This window comes from Clupea harengus, chromosome 8, assembly GCF_900700415.2.
Source record: "Clupea harengus chromosome 8, Ch_v2.0.2, whole genome shotgun sequence".
NCBI lineage: Eukaryota > Metazoa > Chordata > Actinopteri > Clupeiformes > Clupeidae > Clupea > Clupea harengus.
This window is the reverse complement of record NC_045159.1, coordinates 27,401,053-27,419,032: the sequence shown is the minus strand read 5'-3', so window position 1 is coordinate 27,419,032 and position 17,980 is coordinate 27,401,053. Positions and strand designations below refer to the sequence as shown.

The 17,980-nt window shown below is 42.5% G+C and overlaps 1 protein-coding gene across 1 annotated transcript in view; it reads right to left on the bottom strand.

Moving 5' to 3' along the window:
- nrxn2a (neurexin 2a) overlaps window positions 1-11,206 on the bottom strand; it is a 203,501-nt gene extending 192,295 nt beyond the window's left edge. The window contains exon 1 of the mRNA XM_042708599.1: window positions 10,856-11,206. The gene's annotated coding sequence lies outside the window, so the exon portion shown is untranslated. The remainder of the gene's footprint in view (window positions 1-10,855) is intronic.
- Window positions 11,207-17,980: the final 6,774 nt, after the last annotated feature.

The following is a 17,980-nucleotide window of genomic DNA, read 5'->3' as shown; positions in this document are numbered from 1 at the left end:
GATACACATTCAGACACAGATGCAGGCACACACATACATACACATATCGGGCAGTCAGAAATGTCCTTCCTTTTTTTTTTTTTTACAAATTGTCAAATTGAATCCACTTCAACACTCCAAATGTTATCAACTTATTATCATATGTCAAATATATGTGTAGTGTGTGGAGATGCGGCCATTTCATCTCCATGTAAAATTCAAATGCAAGTCATTTAAATGATTGGGTGGTTTGAGTTTCAAATAAAACCTGCCAAATAAAAGACACAAAGACTACAGAATATAACGGACAGCTTAATTAAAAATGACCTTATATATAACGGCAGTACTATATGTAATATTTCACTATATGGTACAATATCGAATCTGCCCACACAAAGACCTATTGAACAATCCTATTTAAATCACAAAAATTGTAAAGACACGATGACTCATTCCATAAGCCATGAAAGAGGCCTCCTTCCTGCATCTTACACACAGTAAAGGGAATCCAGGTCTTCTAGATAATGAGCACATTTTGGGAACACTTGCAGATGGGCTCCCAGATGACTCAACGACGTCAGATTTAACAGTGCTATTCTTATGTCACCGCAACCACTGCCTTTTCACTGCTCATCCATAAACAACGAGCCAAATCATACGTTTGACGCGGAAAAAGGCGAGCAATAAGCAGCCCTCGGCGTTCACCTGCTGCCAAATGGTAGCGTCTCGACTCGAGCCCTTAGAGCCTTCCTCGGCCGCGACTATCGCCGTGTCCTCTGACCAGCAGTGTTGAAAAAACATGAATGAGTGCATCTGTCCGCAGCTAAAGCATGAACAACGCACGGAGGAGCAACTGGGAGTGCAGGTGCCCATGGGCAACACTGCAGGCCCCCATGAATCTGTTTAATTACGTATGTGCTCCTAACCGTCCCCTTTTCAGCACCACTGACTGCGCACACACTCTCCCGCAGTCGCTGCTCGCGTAGCCTGCGAACACGTCTTTTTCTCTCTCTTTCTCTCTCTTCCCCTTTTTCCGGCAATATTTTTCTGCTTAGCTCTCTCTCACTTAAGCATCCCTCCCTAATCGGACTTTCATTTTGTTCCCCCGCCGATGCCATCGCAGTAAAATTGGGCCTACTTCTAAGCCAAAAAAGGGATGATCTCCTCTTTGTTCAAATGTGTTGCTGAGTTTCACGTGCCTTAAAGTCATTTGAAGAGAATACTGCTATTGTTTTGATGGGCTCCAATGGTCGTTTGTTTGTGTGGACTAATATCAGAACTTGATTTAAAAAAAAATCAAACATCGCCCTTTTCCACGTGTGTGGTTTCATTTGAAAAACAATACGCGGTATCACACTGTTATTGTGCATCATGTTTATTTTCTAAAGATCTAGCTCAAACAGCAGGTCTCACTTTGCTCCACCACAGAGAAACACAGACTTGACCTACATTATTAAAAGCTGAGTATACATTTGCATGTTTATAGCTGAACTTCAAAACACCCCGATTTGGGCAGCCAAGGGGGACGAGAGGCAATGTGTACAGAGAGAAAATAGCCTGTGCTCTGACTGACAAACACAAGACCCCATGTCGTTTAGACCTGCAAAAAAAAAAGATGCGACGACATCTGAGTTTATTCTGCTAAAAAAAAATCACATACTGCTAACTGGGTGTTGGCAACGTCATTCTTGCTTCAGTGCCTGTAATCTGCACCTGACCATTTAAAAGGATTATGCAGTGCTGAAAATACGATCCTCTGTGCACATTAGCGCTTGGAGGGAGGAAGAAGAAGGGAGGAGGAAGATGTGCCTCTGCAAGATCAACCATGGATCTCTGCAGCAGGAGAGGGGGCGGAAAAACACCTTTGCTGTGTGTGTGTGTGTGTGTGTGTGTGTGTGAATGTCTGAGTTTCTATGTGTGTTTGTTGTGTGCATGTGAGTGTGTGCAGGAAAAAAAAGAGAAAGTCCATCGGAGCACATGCTTCTCCTGGGTTTTCATGAGTTTCATCTGATGTCATTTTATTATTTTTTAATTTTAATTTTAGATACTTTATTAAATCCCTGGGGGAAATTAGGACTCTGCACTTAACCCATCCATTGGCAGTGAACACACACACGTGCACACACACACACACACACACACACTAGGAGCAGTGAGCAATTAGCACACACACTTGGAGTAGTGAGCACACACACACACACACACACACACACACACTTAGAGTAGTGAGCACACACACACACACACACACACACACACACACACACACACTCTCGGAGCAGTGGGCCACTTCAGCCGCAGCGCCCGGGAGCAGTTGGGGGTTAGGTGCCTTGCTCAAGGGCACTTCAGCCATGGATGTGGAGGGAGGGGAAAGGGCTGTTCATTCACTCCCCCCTCTAGGACCCCAGACTGCATCGCTAACCTTTAGGCCATCGCTGTGAAGAAATCATGAAGATTTGATTGCATTACATTAATGAAGAATAGTTTTCCATGCACATCAGCATTGCTCTTCTCTTTTCATGTGATTTCACAGCCTAGTTTTTAATTTTTTTCTGCCTAGTTTAGAGTGATAATTGCTTGAGTTCTGGCATCTGAGGCAAAACACAAATCCCAGTAAATAAAATTGAGAACACATGGAGGATCTAAAAAAAGACTCCTTCAGCCGAAGCAATGAAAGCCTGCACAAGAGCCTGTGACAACAGCGGCACAACATAGCAGACCAGCACCAGGGTCATCGAAGAATATTAGGACACTTCCGAAGAGGAGCTGTTTCTGCACCTACCTTGATTGAGCCTACATTACCACCTTGTAATTCTCTTTTTGTGCCTCCAAATTCTACGCAAACCAGGTTACCAAGCAGTCAATAGGACAGAGAGAGGAGGTGTTTGACGGTGAAAAATGAATGACAGTGAAGGAAATGTATCATCTCTCAGCTCATCTATCTGGAATAGTTAGGTTGCATTCTAAATGTGCAAAAAAGTATTACGTGGTTGGAGCTTTTAATTAAAGCAACATTAATGAACTCGGACAGACCCGCTGTGAAATGTAAACTATATGTTAAATATTTCAGTAGGCTGTGTTAGCAACAAAACATATTTAATGAGCAGTGAAAACAAAACTAATATTTTATAGAATTATCCCATTTGTAGAGAGAGAAATTATGCTCTTTCTTACTTTAGGCCTATCTTCATTGCTTTTGATGTTTGGCTATTTTAGAACAGTAAATGAGAGAACAGCGTGTTGATTAGTGGTCTCAACTGAGTACTGTGCTGTAAAATACAAACATTATTACTTTTCTGTCTCACTTTTTGGCCCCAATTTATGGACTGTGGCTACTGGATTATTGTATTCACTCTGTTCATTCACTCTGGATTAGAATGTATTCCGTCTGTGCAGTGTAGAGCATAGTTGCATGGCCTACACATATTTTGTTGAGTTAAATGATCAGTACATTTAATAACTGAGTGGTCAATGTTATGCTGTCAAAGTGTGAAGAGATTAGATTACAGTAGATGCACCTGCATGATGTTGAAAACCAACAATTTCTAAGAGACGCCCAAGAAACCTTTTTTGACCAGACACACCCAAATGAGGCGTTGGTCCACCCCTCGAAGGCACCTGGATCTGTACGCATGTTATAAAATGACCAAATGAATGTGCGCTAGTAATCAAAATCGCTTTTACGCGATGCCCTTCTTTGTTGCGCGCAAGAGCCCGCGTGCGCATCTATTAAATTCAGGGCCCCCCAATGCTTTCAGCTGACAATGAATAATTCCCTTTTATTTTGCACAGGTCCAAATTCCACATGACTACCTGTTTCATGTCTGTATTTCTTTCCTGCGTGTGTCATGGGGACGAGCTCTGAGAAAATCAGTTTTAAGCGTCTGTCTGTAAACCAAAGCGCACACGTACCGCCTCTCCCTCTCCCCTCTATTGTGAAGGATGACAGGACAGGACAGTCTGTGCACTGTGCCCTCACATGAGCTTTGAGCTGCAGTTCCTGGAACCTGCCCCGGGCCTGGCATCACAGCTGGCATGAAAGAACCCTGCTATAGCTGTGACCTCCATGTGGCATCAGAATCACACGTCCCACAAAGCACTGCGACATGCCCGTCCAAACGCCAACTTTAGGAGGAGACGGGTTGCACGGCGTACAGGATGTAATTCATCGCGTCTCGTCTCACTCTCATCTGAATTCAGGATTCAAACACACGGAGTTCAGCAGTCCATAACAGATCAGGAGACAACACAGACCTTGGACAACAGTGGGGCTTGGAAAGATAATGGTTCAGAGGAAACAGCAGGGGCCCAGGCGCTCCCAGAAACAACAAAGGTACACAAGATGTACAAATGGAGAGAGCCCAGGATTCTTAGTCACTTGAGACACAGGGCCATTCTTTACAGTTGAAGTCGTTGATACACAACAGAGTCATTCATTGACTTCTATTCATGTTGTGGATAGTTTTAAATTGGCACTACATGGTACTGCCATCACCACTAATCATTCTTACACAAAGAACATTTTCTACAGAATCTAAGCAAAATCAATGTTACATAGGCAAAGAAAATGAATGAATTAGGCTAGGTACTGTATATACGTATAACGGTTACATACAATATGTCATCATGATATATATATATATATATTTTTTTTTTAAAGGGCTGAACAAGCTTCCGACTAATGCAATGTATGCAGGTATGGAAATCGCAGTCTGCTCTACGCACTGTGTCCACGCAGCATTCCTTATATAAAAAAGCAACCAAAGCAACTCGGAACATTTCCCATTTGGGCCTGTGTCTCTGGCTGAGTGGAGAGCGCTGTGGCGGGGCGGGAATGAAAATAAATGACTCTGTTGGCGCGTTGATAACAGCGGCCCCGGCACACCGGGCACTCCCTCTCTGTCTGCGCGCCGGGGTGTGACGGGTCCGTCGCCAGCGCGGCAGCCGGCAGCCGGTGACGGATGGACACAGAGACAGCTGCTAAACATCTCAAGATTTACACCGCCGTTCGCCGCGGCAATCACGGGCCCATCACACTGACGTAAATCTGCCCACTGCCTTGTGCACACGCCGATGGGGGGGAGGGTCTTTGTTCCAACTCTTAAGGAAAATGGCTTTTAGGAGTGATGGTTTGCATTTGAGCGTCAGAGCAGTTCATCTGAACACCCTCTGTGACCAGGCCTACCCATGAGACAAGCATGCTAGCGGGTTAATGGGCTACTCTTGCTGCAGCTGAATATGAATATTCATAAATCAGGTTGATGCTGTCAGCATATGACCCCTGATGTCTGGTCTAACGCGTGCTTTAAAATGGCTTCTGCAGTGTTTCTTCCACACACGGCAGCATAGAAAGGGTGGCACAGCAGCCCACTACTGGAGAGGAATTCCAAAACCCTTTTGATTGGGTGTGTGTGTCTGTGTGTGTGTGTGTGTGTGTGTGTGTGTGTGTGTGTGTGTGTGTGTGTGTCTGTGTGTGTCTGTGTGTGTCTGTGTGTGTCTGTGTGTGTGTGTGTGTGTGTGTGTGTGTGTGTGTGTGTGTGTGTGTCTGTGTGTGCGCGCGCGTGTGTGCGCGTGTGTGTTTTTTTCTTTGCCTGTAATCTGTCTGCCTTGGCAGTAGCACTTTAGCCAAGGCCTGTGTGGCCCTAGCTTTACCTCTCTGCCTCCCTTGACTAATCCCCCCTCCCCTGTGCCGTGTCTCAGAGGTCAGGCAGGAGCAATATCAGCAGTAGCTCTCCCTGCTGCAGTGTAAGGTTACCCGCCCCAGGCACCGGGGAACTGAGACAGAAAAACACTTCCGCCCCCAGAGGAACTGGAATCAAGTATTTCATCTAATGTAGTTCATTTAGAAATGATGTGTTTTAATTTGAGCTCCTCACTGATCTGCCAGACACCTTCTGGGGAAAAAAAAGAGAATCAGATTTGTCTTTTTTTATGTCTCTGTCTAGGCCTACAGACTGAGTGTTAGAATGTACTTCACATCAGCTCAAAGTGGCAAAGTATTAAGGGGAGGCTGTCGTGTTTCGCAGGGAATGGTTGGCAATATCACAGAGATACTGTATGCAATATGCAAAACTATGGAAAGCTATGTAAAGTTGCCCTGGATGAAGCCATCTGCTCAGCAAAGTACTGTAGTTAAATGCTCTGAAAATAAGAAATTATAAAAAAAGAAGAAGAGAGGTGTTTGCCAATTCACATGTTGAGAGAGAACTCACTTTCCTTAATCCTTCACCTGAGGCATCTGGCATCAACGCCTGGCAATTATCTACCTGTGCAAGACTATTTCAAGACAGTAATGCTTCACCCATTTAACATGTCTCTAATTTCAGCCATGTTGATTCACACTACATTTCACTAATGACTGGTCCAAAAATATCACTAATGCCATTATAATTGGCCTATTCATAGATGTTATTGACTCCTGTTGCTTGAACACATGGCTATTATGTTGCAAAACACCTTCCAATTTATATTTCCATGTATTTCTCAGTAATAGGGGACTAAACATGAACCAGCCACATTCTGCTACAAATGTGGCTTGTCTTTAAAATGTGTGCTAGCTACCCAAGGCGGTTAACAATTCATTTAGTTCAGCAAGTAAAGTTCAACAGAGCCAAAGTAAAAAAAATAAGGGACTGTTCCCTGAAGGTAGAAAGAGACACGAAGATCTCAACACTGACCTTTTTTCAGACTCATCATCATCCGGAGAAACAATCCCCCCCACCACCTTATTCGCAGGCTGGCATGAGGCTGAGTCACGTGTCAGACTCGATTAAAAGACGACCCTAGTCTCCAGGCTTAAAATTGCCCTGAGACACAATGCGTATATCAGTGTGTGGGTGTGGGTGTGTGTGTTTGTGAGGGTCTGCGTGTCTTAGTCTGTGTATGTGTGTGTGAGTACATTTCTGTGTGTGTGTGTGTGTGTGTGTGTGTGTGTGTGTGTGTGTGTGTGTGTGTGTGTGTCAGCGACCTTGGTGGTGCTAGTGAGACAGGCAAAGGGAGCAATACACAATTCAAACCTGTGTGTGTGCATGTGTGTGTGTATGTGTGTGTGTATGTGTGTGTGTGTATGTATGTGTATGTGTGTGTGTGTGTATGTGGCTGTCTGTCTGTGTGCACATACAGTAAGTACCAAAAAAGAATCAGTCTCAGCAACAACTCAAGACACTTAGTTTAAGCATGGTTCTCATTTCTCACGGAACAAAACAGCAGTGTCACCGGTATGGAGTCCTGGGGACACAAAGGACGCTCGCTCTGGTCCGAGGTTATAGGGAATACAAGCCTACTGTCCGAACCCCCCCCCCCCCCCCCTCCCCCCTCCCCCCTTTTTGTTGTCTTGATGGCCACTTGCTGCACCAAGGAACTGCAGAAACAAAGGCAAACCCCTCTGGCTGGCTCGAAGAGACAAAGAGTGTAACATCAACTCACAGCTCGCAACCCACTGAAGCCTTGGCCAAAGCAGCTTGTGCAGAGGCCTGCTCCCCCTGGGCACCGCTGAGACAGGGAGCTGCATGCAAACACTTGCTGCAGAATCAATGAGCTGTCCACAAAAAGACAGCGCTGAAAGGAAAGGCTCACGCAGGGAGACCAGACTCCAGATCATGGAGCTGTCCGCTGGATGGTGGTGCTGAAAAATGCAAAAGGCCGGGGCATAGACAGCAAGAATGTAGGCAGTTCCTATGTGTTCCTACGGGCAAACAAAAGGGTCACAAATATATGTCGTAATGCCTTATAGAATGACTCATGTCAACAACCTGAAATGTATTATTAAAAAAGGAGTGCTCCGAAAAAACCTTTTCTCCTATGTGACAAAAACTGACAGAGCTTTGGTTTGGTCAGCTATAAAATGTCTAAAGCATTCGGTACAAAAAAGAAATAAAAAGTTGCATCTGCTATATCCATAACTCAGCTCTCTGTCAGCCTGTTCTATGACATTAAAGGACAAATGAGAAGGACAAAGAACAAAGAATCATTCAGTGACACTGTGCTTCACATAGCAGCCACTTGATCTGCTTTTAGCCTCTCCCTCTCTTTCACTCTCTCTTTCCCTATCTCTGCAGAACAAAACAATAAAAACCCAGGTGTCTATCCGAAAAGAAAGGACAAATCAGCAGATTTCTCCTCCCCTGATGTGCTATATCGCAGGGACGGATGATCAGCATACATGGGCTCTTATCTCTTTGAAGGATAGTATTGGGTTCTACCTATGACAGCAAAGGAGGAGTATGACAAAGATCATTCCCATTCTCAAAGTGCCCCCTTACTGTGGTACTGTACAGGAGGTCCATAGATGGCTGACAACTAAAGAATGAGAAAAAAAACCTTTAAAATGTCCATTTTATTGACAGGAAGGACACGTGAACAGAGTTGATTGGAGTGCTTTGAGGACCAGAGAGTAGTCAGGGGGATGAATAATCTATGTGCGTACACGCTGAAGGCATTTGGTTCTCTTTTTTATAAAGTCCCATTTAAAATGCTCATAAATGTTGCAGGTCTACATACAAAATAAAAATGCCAAGAGCACAGACCTGCAAACACACACACACACACAAACACTACGGTCCATTATCGTTCATGACTGCCCTGGCCATTCATTCACAATCATGTGAACAGTAAACAAATCATATTTGCCCAGCAGCCATCGCTACCAGACTGACCTTGATAATAGCTATAGAGCTTCTACCTGAGTCAGACCAGTCAAAGGAAAAGGTTTCTCCTGATAATGCACCCACACTCTGAGAGGTGGCTTGCTCACATAAACCTAGTCTGTAATTTGGTAAATGTAAGACTGAATTCGATCATGTAGACCGCTGCTAAACCTGCTAAAGAGCATTCCACTTTCAGCTCGAAGATACAGCCGCTTACTCGTGGGTACTGGACTGTCTCACTAGTGCAGTCATGTTAGACAACAAGGCACGGGGAGTTTTTCTATTAAGGTCGTTTTTCATTGATCAAACAATAAATTCAAGATATCTTTAATGCACTTCTCCCGGAGCCTGATATATATCAGCTACTAAGACATGAGTGGTGGTTCTCTGTCATGTAGTACAGGTTGCAACAGAATAGAAATAGAGATTGCACCGAGTAAGGCTGCAAAGATTAGGAAAAATACATTCTAATGGTACATAACCCTTACAGTTCATAACTCTATTCCATAATATTTAACTACATTCGTTGTATGTGACACACAAAAAAAAAACACTTGAACTAATATGACCACATCATATATACAGTATGTTGCCCAGTGCTGGGGATGATTTATGATTTTAAGAATGTATCAGTATCTGTGGGTCATGCAGGCACTGTGATCCTAAGGCGTGCTAGATACGGATGATTCTCTTCAGACCATATGGCATTCAGTGATCCTCCCCTGCTCCAGTGGCTCAATGCAGAATACAGCAAAATTGTTTAAAATTGGGTCTCTGCATGTCAATATAGACAAACACTGTTGTTTACGATCAGACTGTATAATCATCCAGGATCCACAATTGTGATATTCCCTCTTTGAGCACACTCAAGCAGACTAATCTCTCACAAGGGCCATATTGCTGTATAAACACTAAGAACTTCAGATGATCACTTGACGATAAGTACACGTTGATGGTGAACAAACAGCACATGGCAAAATCATTAAGATTAGGTGCTTAAAAAATAAGAAGTGTTGAAGTAGCCACAAAATGAATGCAAATGGTAGGGCTCACAGATGCCGCCACGTGTTGTGAAACTGGTGCATCGATGTCAACTCCAGGGCTCAGGAGATAAGGTAAACAGGCCTCCCAGATGCACTCATGTACCTTTTTATAAGCTCCCCTTATTACAACAATACCTGAGCTTTCTCTTGAGCATGTGAACTATCGTTTCTCACTGCAGCCAGTAGTGAACATCGATTCAGTATGATCATACTGTCAACCCCACTTGACAATCATCTGCCATATTTCAAAGCATAACACAGTTAATTATGGGTTCAACACAAGCAACTGCAAAGCAGACAATGAAGCGAGAGCGGATAGGAGGGAGGGAGGGAGGGAGGGAGGATGAGACAGAGATATGCTGAAATGCTCAGAATTAAAGTATTTAAGTATAGTTAGTAGTTTCGTGTGGCTTCCAGCCTTTTGACTAAGTTGCAATGTACACTATGCAGTTACACAACGTGTCTTTAAAAAATGTTGTTCTCTCTATCACCAGGCCATGCAAATAGGTTTAACTGGCAGAAATTTTACAATGAAGAGGTCCAGGTCTTTATTCTGTTTCCAGTGATGATATGTGGGTCTTTATTGTTGTCAACAACTAACCTGTGAGTACATGGTAAGCTACACAAAATGAAGGTTCTAAAATATTTTCACCCAAATCTTTCGTTGGCCATGTGGATGTGTGCGTGCACTGGTCCATCAAAGCAGTTGGTTATTTGTAAACTTGGGGCAATATGTTAGTAAACAACAACTGGATAGCCTGCAGCACCCCGACTTCCGCAAATCTGCCCTTCGTGTCCACTTTCTACATATTAATTTAAATATGTTGAAATGAATCTAGATCCAGCAGATCCAGCATATTCAGCAACTAAACCAAAACGGCTAACAGTTAAATAGGCTATGCAGCTTGTTAAATAAGCTATATCCAAGACGTTTACAGTGCGCGTGAAACAGTGCTTTTTAACGTAATTATTTTAAATGACAAGGATACGTCTTTGTGAAACACGAGTATCTCCAGGAGGTTAGCTAAAACACGAAAGCGATTGAGAGCCAAGTGGTTTGCCTCCTGGTAAAAAAAAACACGGCACGGACTAGTCTAACAGTTTTGGTCCACCATCTCTTGCAGTAACCCTACTGAAATGAAATCTCTTAGTCTGGTGTCACAAATTGTAACTGGGGCTAACACTTACCGCGGTCAATGATCCCGACTTCAGCTCCCCGACAGTGGTTTACAGTAATCCGAAGCTGGGTCAGAAACGGTGTATTTAATTATTTCTCTGTAGTCCAGGGAAATGAAATGCTGCGCTTGTCCTCTGCCCTTCCACCGAGGCGGCAGCGGTGAGTCAAGCCCGTTCCACCTGCTTCGGTGCATGAAAAGATACAGCGAGTCTGAGTCGTGGAGCGGGAGCCAGTTTCCTTGCCACTCCCCCGTTTAACTGACAGCGATTTAGAGGACCGAGCTGAGGGCGCGGTCAGTAGACCACCTCACCAATCACCCTGCAACACACATGGCATCATCAGCCCATCAAGGAGACTAGGACTGCGGCAGGTAGTGTACATTATAATAACTTTTTGAACATTACCTAACCGGGCAAAGGAAAATCTTAAAGTTGGGTGTTAATAGCCTAATAGCTAAATGTCCAATAGTGATGTGATCCGACTTTGGTTTAAGAATGCGTAGCCTAGCATTACTGCCACTGTCTATGAGCTTACACTCTTCATTTATCACATGAATGTATTGATAGGCGATCACGTTTGGGCCACAAGTTTGACAACATGCTTTCTTAAATGTTTTGAGGCATGATGTACAAATGTAGCGAATGATGTACAGAAATGGCAAATATTACAAAGCTATCTATCTATCTATCTATCTATATGACTGTCTGTCTGTCTGTATTTCTGTCTGTCTAAATTAGCTTTGATTAAAATAATATGATGTCTACTCTATAAGGAACATATCCAACCTATAGCTTTTAAATGTAACCTTGAAATGAGCTGTCTTCGCTTAAAGAACCTCGATGTGAGTGTGTGTGTAGATTGTAGTTACATTTAATTTCATTCATCAGGAAATCCCAGTGTTGGTGTTTTACATTTTTGGAGATGCTTTTCTTTGGCAATATAGACTATTTTATATTCCCTGCCAGCTGGCTCTGGTTATTTGATAGTATTTCCTCCCCTGACTCAATCTGTAAGGTGCTGACTTTGAAGGACATGCCCTTACCATAGAGCACACCCTCCCAGCAAACGATATATGAACACATTTCCAATTATGAGCAAAGGCATTTTAAATGCTTTTCTGAAACCATGATACTCTGTATCTAATGCTGGCAGTTAGAGAGAGAGAGAAAGAGAGAGAGAGAGAGAGAGAGAGAGAGAGAGAGAGAGAGAGAGAGAGATTTTCAGATATGGTCTAGCAGGGCCAGATGTGGCTTCATCAATTTTGATGTAAGCATACACATCTCGAGACAACTTGTTGAAATTGTGTTCGTGAATGGTGACTAAATGAATTCCTGACAAAGCTGCCCCGCTGCATGAGAACAATCTTGACAGGAACACCACAGCCCTACCGCAGTCCCCTCACAGCGGGGTTGGATAGACGTATCAAACTCAGTTACCTGTCTAATCACTCCCACTCCCACTCTAAACCAACTTCCAACACAGTTGTTTCTAGACCTACATGTAACTCTTAGCTATCGAAATATGTCTGAGTTTGAGGGATTTTCTGAAAAGGTGTGTTGGAGGTCACTCTGCGGTTAAACCAAATGTTCGCTTTGGTTCGCTCAACAACTTATTTCATTTAGTTTCTCTCTCCTTCCGTATCCCCTAGAATAGGTGTCATTGAACGTGTGCAGTATGAACTGATTCAGGTGGGCAGGAAGAGACAGGAATGTGTGTTGATGTTCAGGTTTCAGGCCCTATATGGCTTTGATTTGATAGGCGTTGCACGTTTGGCGTTCCAGTGACAAACAGACATCTCTCAGCATGCCACGTGTTCAGGGCCACTCACCTCAGCCTCAGACAGCCAGTCCACAAAAAGACACAGACGGTATGATCTTTATTTAATGCCAGGATGGCCACAGCTTTCAGGACCATCTTAGTGACATTCACATTAACTATTCACACTGCCCGTCACATGAGGTTGTATGCACTAGAGTGAATGTATGCACAGGTTTTTATCAGCGTGCCTAGCAGTAATCTTGCATTCATTAAATTAATTATCATTTATCTCATTTCACCACAACAGGTTGACGCAAGACACGATCATCAAGTTTTGTTTTGTCGGTTTGCCTGTCAACCAAAGAACAAAACACTTTCTATAAGCGTAAATAAACGCTTCTTGTCCAGTTACCAGAGTAAAAAACTTGCTTGTCTGACTTGGGAGAACCATGCTCAGTAGTACAAATCCATTACACCTCAAGTGTCAGGACAGAAATGAATAGTAAATCCCCAATACCTTCACAGCTTATGTGACACTTGGAGTGGAGAGGGAGATGGAAGTGTTTCAGCATCTGTCACTAATTGCACAGATGTGTTCTTCAAGAGTGAAGGGTGTGCTCACAGGTACCTAGCCTTCTATCCCCATCTGAAATCCACAGCACATGTCATGCGTTTAACCCCGTTCTCCTGACTACCTGACTACTAAGTCAGCGGTTGTTTTGTCTCAGCATTTGTCTTCACCCTTCAGCTGGTTCTGGAGAATTCTGAGACAGTGAGACAACTCCATTGACGGTCGCTGGGTCTGTACTTCTAGGGCAGATAGCAAAGGAAGAGTTCTCCTCTCTGTTTTTTCTTGACACAGCGGGTTACCAATACTCCTCCAGAAATTGCAGCACATTTTGTGTCTGGAGCTCCTTCTCTCAACACAGGCGGAGAACAGCACTCTCTATTATGCCAGTGTCATACTGCCTAATTGTTGACTGTGCACTGACTCAATTTTGCATTGCCATGGTCAGGAGTGATGTCGCACTTGTTTAATTGTCCCCTCTGTGTGTCTTTTTTGAGGAATGCCTACTTCGCTCTGTATTCTGGATAAAAGGCTGGTTTGTAAAAACCCTTGTCAATCAGCATGAGAACAGGGTTGTAAAAACAGCCTTCGACCTTGCAAAGCCAGCAGAGAGGAGGTTTTCCCAGCTGGAATGTAGGCTCTGTGGTTTTAAATCCCACCACACTGCCTGTGTAGTAACATGAGTATCATCAGGAGTGCAACAACACATTTATTGAGGGGTATGCAACATCAATATTGCCCCCCCTTTCAAAAAAATGTCAACACCAACGGGAAGGGGGGATGTTATGTATATTGTCATTGCTTGTGTTGGTCATCCCTTTATCTGTTGTTATTGTTGGAAGGTTCTTTATTAGCTTATGAAGTTCAAATTCAAGCTTTCTTTACTAGCATGACTTCACACACAATGGCCACAGTAGAATGATCATTTATAGCACATATTACTGCAAACTAATGATGATTAACACGGTAACGACTTCTACTGTAGCAGTATAAAGAAAAGAGGAAAATGTTTAGTAATGTAGAAAAAAAAAAACATAACACACACAAATAGGAGATTTCGTCTCATTGTCTCTCAGTAGCAGGTGGCAAAATACTGGGCAAATTGCCATTCAGGAATATATGAATAAATGATTCAGGAATGAGGCAGAAAGAGGAACATCCTGCCCTTCTCACAGTCGCAGGTCCTGTTTTAGGAAGATCTTATCACTGGCTTTTAATGTCTAAGAATTTATAAGTAGGCTTTGTGCAAGATGTGTTCAAATATTGAGCTGTTTTTGTTTTAGTTTGTTTGTTTTCAGGCTCCACTTTTCTAGTGTATTTTTTTTAACCACTGGCTGAAATCATTAACTATCAACTTCACAACTTCACAACCTCCATCTAATGTTTCCTGCTCTCTTCTCTTGTTTCTCCCCACCCCCCCTGTCCTCTCCATCCTCACGCCTGAATCATATATCTATCAACGCCAATTTGATCAAATGATAAACGACACCATGCAATCTTTTTCTGACTGAGCTGTCAACTTAGAGATGTTTTGACAGCTCAAGCTTAAACGCACAAAGTGGGCCCAACACTGCTCAGATTTCACACTACATTCTCCTGGGCATTGCCAAACAGTTGCCTACACGCCACTTCATTTGTTTACATCCTGTGCTAGGAAAAGACACGCAAAAGGAGAGAATTAGCAAGGGCGAGAGATGAAATGGTCAATATGACAGCACTGCACACAATTATCTAGCTAGCAACCTTATGGATAAGCATCTCCACCTTGATTTGTTAGAAGGAGCAGATTGTACGAAGACATTCCACTCTAACTCTTTAACAACTTTAACCCATTAAGCACTGTATCACTGCCCACTAGGTAGTTTCTGATTCATGAAAGTTTCAGGCTAGTTCATTCTACCAAGCCAAGGCTGAACTTGCAGAACTACAGACATTCTGTTTAAGGGAAGCTCGCTAGCAGAATGACTTTCATTAGACTAAGAGTCTGACTACATGGAAAGGATCCCTACAGAGATGTTTACCTCAATAACTGTAAAGAAACTAAAACTTGAAATTAAAACTTAAACTACAGAAACTGTAGAAACAGTCATTTTCATAAATACATACAGAAAACGTAAAAGAGAAACGAAAGACTAAGAAGTTTCCTGTTAATATGTTACTCGTGTATAAACGTATATATATATATATATATATATAGCATACCATTGTTTTGGCAGTCCCTTTGTGGCACGGTGGCTCAGGTGCTTGCACTGCTGCCTCACAGCAAGAAGGTCATGGGTTCGATTCCCACATGGGGCGCTGTTGGCTCTGGGGCTATCTCCCGGCCCTTTCTGTGTGGAGTTTGCATCGCTCTCCCCGTGTTCACAAGGGGTTTCCTTCACTAAGAACCCCAACAGAAAAACATGCAAAAAGAACAGAACACTCCTGTCCGTCCCTGAGACGGAAGGTTCAATTGGTCCCAGGTCGCTGAGAAGCTGCCCACTGCTCCTGGAGGATCCTGGAGGAGGGACGATCCGGGATGGGTTAAAGGCAGAAGTTGAATTCACGGCGACCTCAGGCCTGTGTGTGTGTGTGTGTGTGTGTGTCAGAGGTGTAAAGTAACATTTACTCACGTTACTGTAATTGAGTAGTTTTTTTGTGTACTTTGTCATTTTTAAGTAGTTTTTGAAATCGGTAATTTTACTTTTACTTAAGTAGATTTTGACTGAAGTATTGTACTTCGCTACATTGGAAATTACATCCGTTACTGAGTAAAAAAAAACATAGTTCAAGAAAGGAAACAGAAAGGCGGGAATCGCGCACGACAATTCTCACTGCAGTGGTGGATGCTGCATAGAGAGGATGATAGAGTCGATGCAAGCCGCTGGCGTCGAGTCACGACTCACGAGCAGTGGTGGAATGTAACAAAGTATTTTTTACTTTGTTACTGTACTTAAGTACATTTTTACGTATCTGTACTTTACTTAAGTAAAAATAACAGTGCATACTTTTTACTTTTACTCCATTACATTTTTTAGCTATTATCTATACTTTTACTCCGCTACATTTCTGCAATATGTGTTGTTACTCGTTACAATTTATGAACACAGTTTCGCCAAAATGTTGCCTACACAAAACTATGGTTTAAACTTCCAAAACAGCAACGCAATCCAATCAGGTGGCTGTATCAACTCCAATGATATCAGAGGCAGCAGCACTAGCGGTAGCTTTGCCTGTTATACCTGAACATTCAACAGACAGCCTGACTACTGCCTATTCAACATGGATCCAGAGTCGGCCTGAACTGAGCCCTCTGATATGAGCCACCCTTGGCCCTATTTAAAAGATATGTTCGAGTGGAGGTTTCAATGCGTTTCCTGTCTCCCTCAAAAAAAGGAGTTGCTAGCCTTCAATAACTCGCCCTCAAATTTAAAGTAGCATATCGAGGTAAGCAGAGTGATTGCTATGCTAAGTTAATGTCCCTGAATTTTGAATATTGATATATGTATTTAATTTGTTTACTGACATGATATAATTTTATCTAACGAAATGCATGTTGACATACAGCAATAGCATCAAAAACATGATTGTATCTTCATTATATATTTAACGTATTGGTAAGATAAAGCTGGTAGGTTAGCTATGTCAAGCTAGCGTGCCTTGTTCTGTCCAGTTTTACAATTACATTTGTTTTTCATGTTCCATGTTTCCCTTTTTTACACGTTTACAATTAAATAAAAGATTGAAAGATATCACATGGTGTCTTTATTGGTTTGGCTTAATGTTATTAACTTTGCAAATAATCCCTAGTAGATAACTTGTCATCCGCAGAATTGTAAGATATAGTGTGAACAGTATTACAGATGGTAGGCACAATAAGTACACAAACCTCTCCAATTAACAAATGTTGTTGCTTATAATTATTACTAGTAGTGACATCTGTAGAGGCATTTATTACCAGTAGCTATTTCTTTATCAAAATGGCACAGCCTAGACATTGAAAGACAATCCATTGTGTGAGTACTTTTACTTTTAATACTTAAAGTAAATTTAAAAGTAAGTACTTTTTACTTAAGTAGGATTGTTGATGTAGTACTTTTACTTTTATTTTCCTGGGTACTTGTACTTTTACTTAAGTACTAAACTTCAGTACTTCCTCCACCACTGCTCTCACCACAGGAGCAGATAGGAAACATGCAGGGAGAAGATAATCTGTGGGTGACCTGTAGGTGTTTCAGTATCTGAACACTCAACTAGACAGTTGAGTGGGCAACTAAAGGGACATTTCTAAGACTGGAACCCAGACTCATACTGTGCCAATATAAGGCATTTCAAGCGCTAAACAGAACGCCGATGCCCCTGTACTGCCACCTGCTGTTTTGGTATCTAGACATTTGAACTCGTACAAGAGGAATAACAGTGTCAAGTCACATGATCCAGATATGACATGAATTGAAAGGTGTTTTGTATTTGTAAAGCATTGCATGCACATTTGCAAGTTGTGGGGCATATATATATAAAACACATTCCGTTAACAAGTTGTGAGGGTATTGGTTACACATTCAGTTTGTGACAATGGCAACACCATGTAAAATCTAAAAAAAAAAAAAAAAAAATCCTCAGAGGTAATTTTCTGGCTTCACAATAGCCTCGAGTTGATAAATTAGTCAAGTTTATTTGAAACCAACAGTAAGCTTGTTTGGCTAACAAATACGAAAATTGAGAATTGTTTTGTTGAACACTCAAGTAAAGGCACCAGAACCATTTCAAGCCAGTTTTGGATGAATCTGGTACTAATCTTCTCTTCAAATAAACTGACAAGGCAATGACC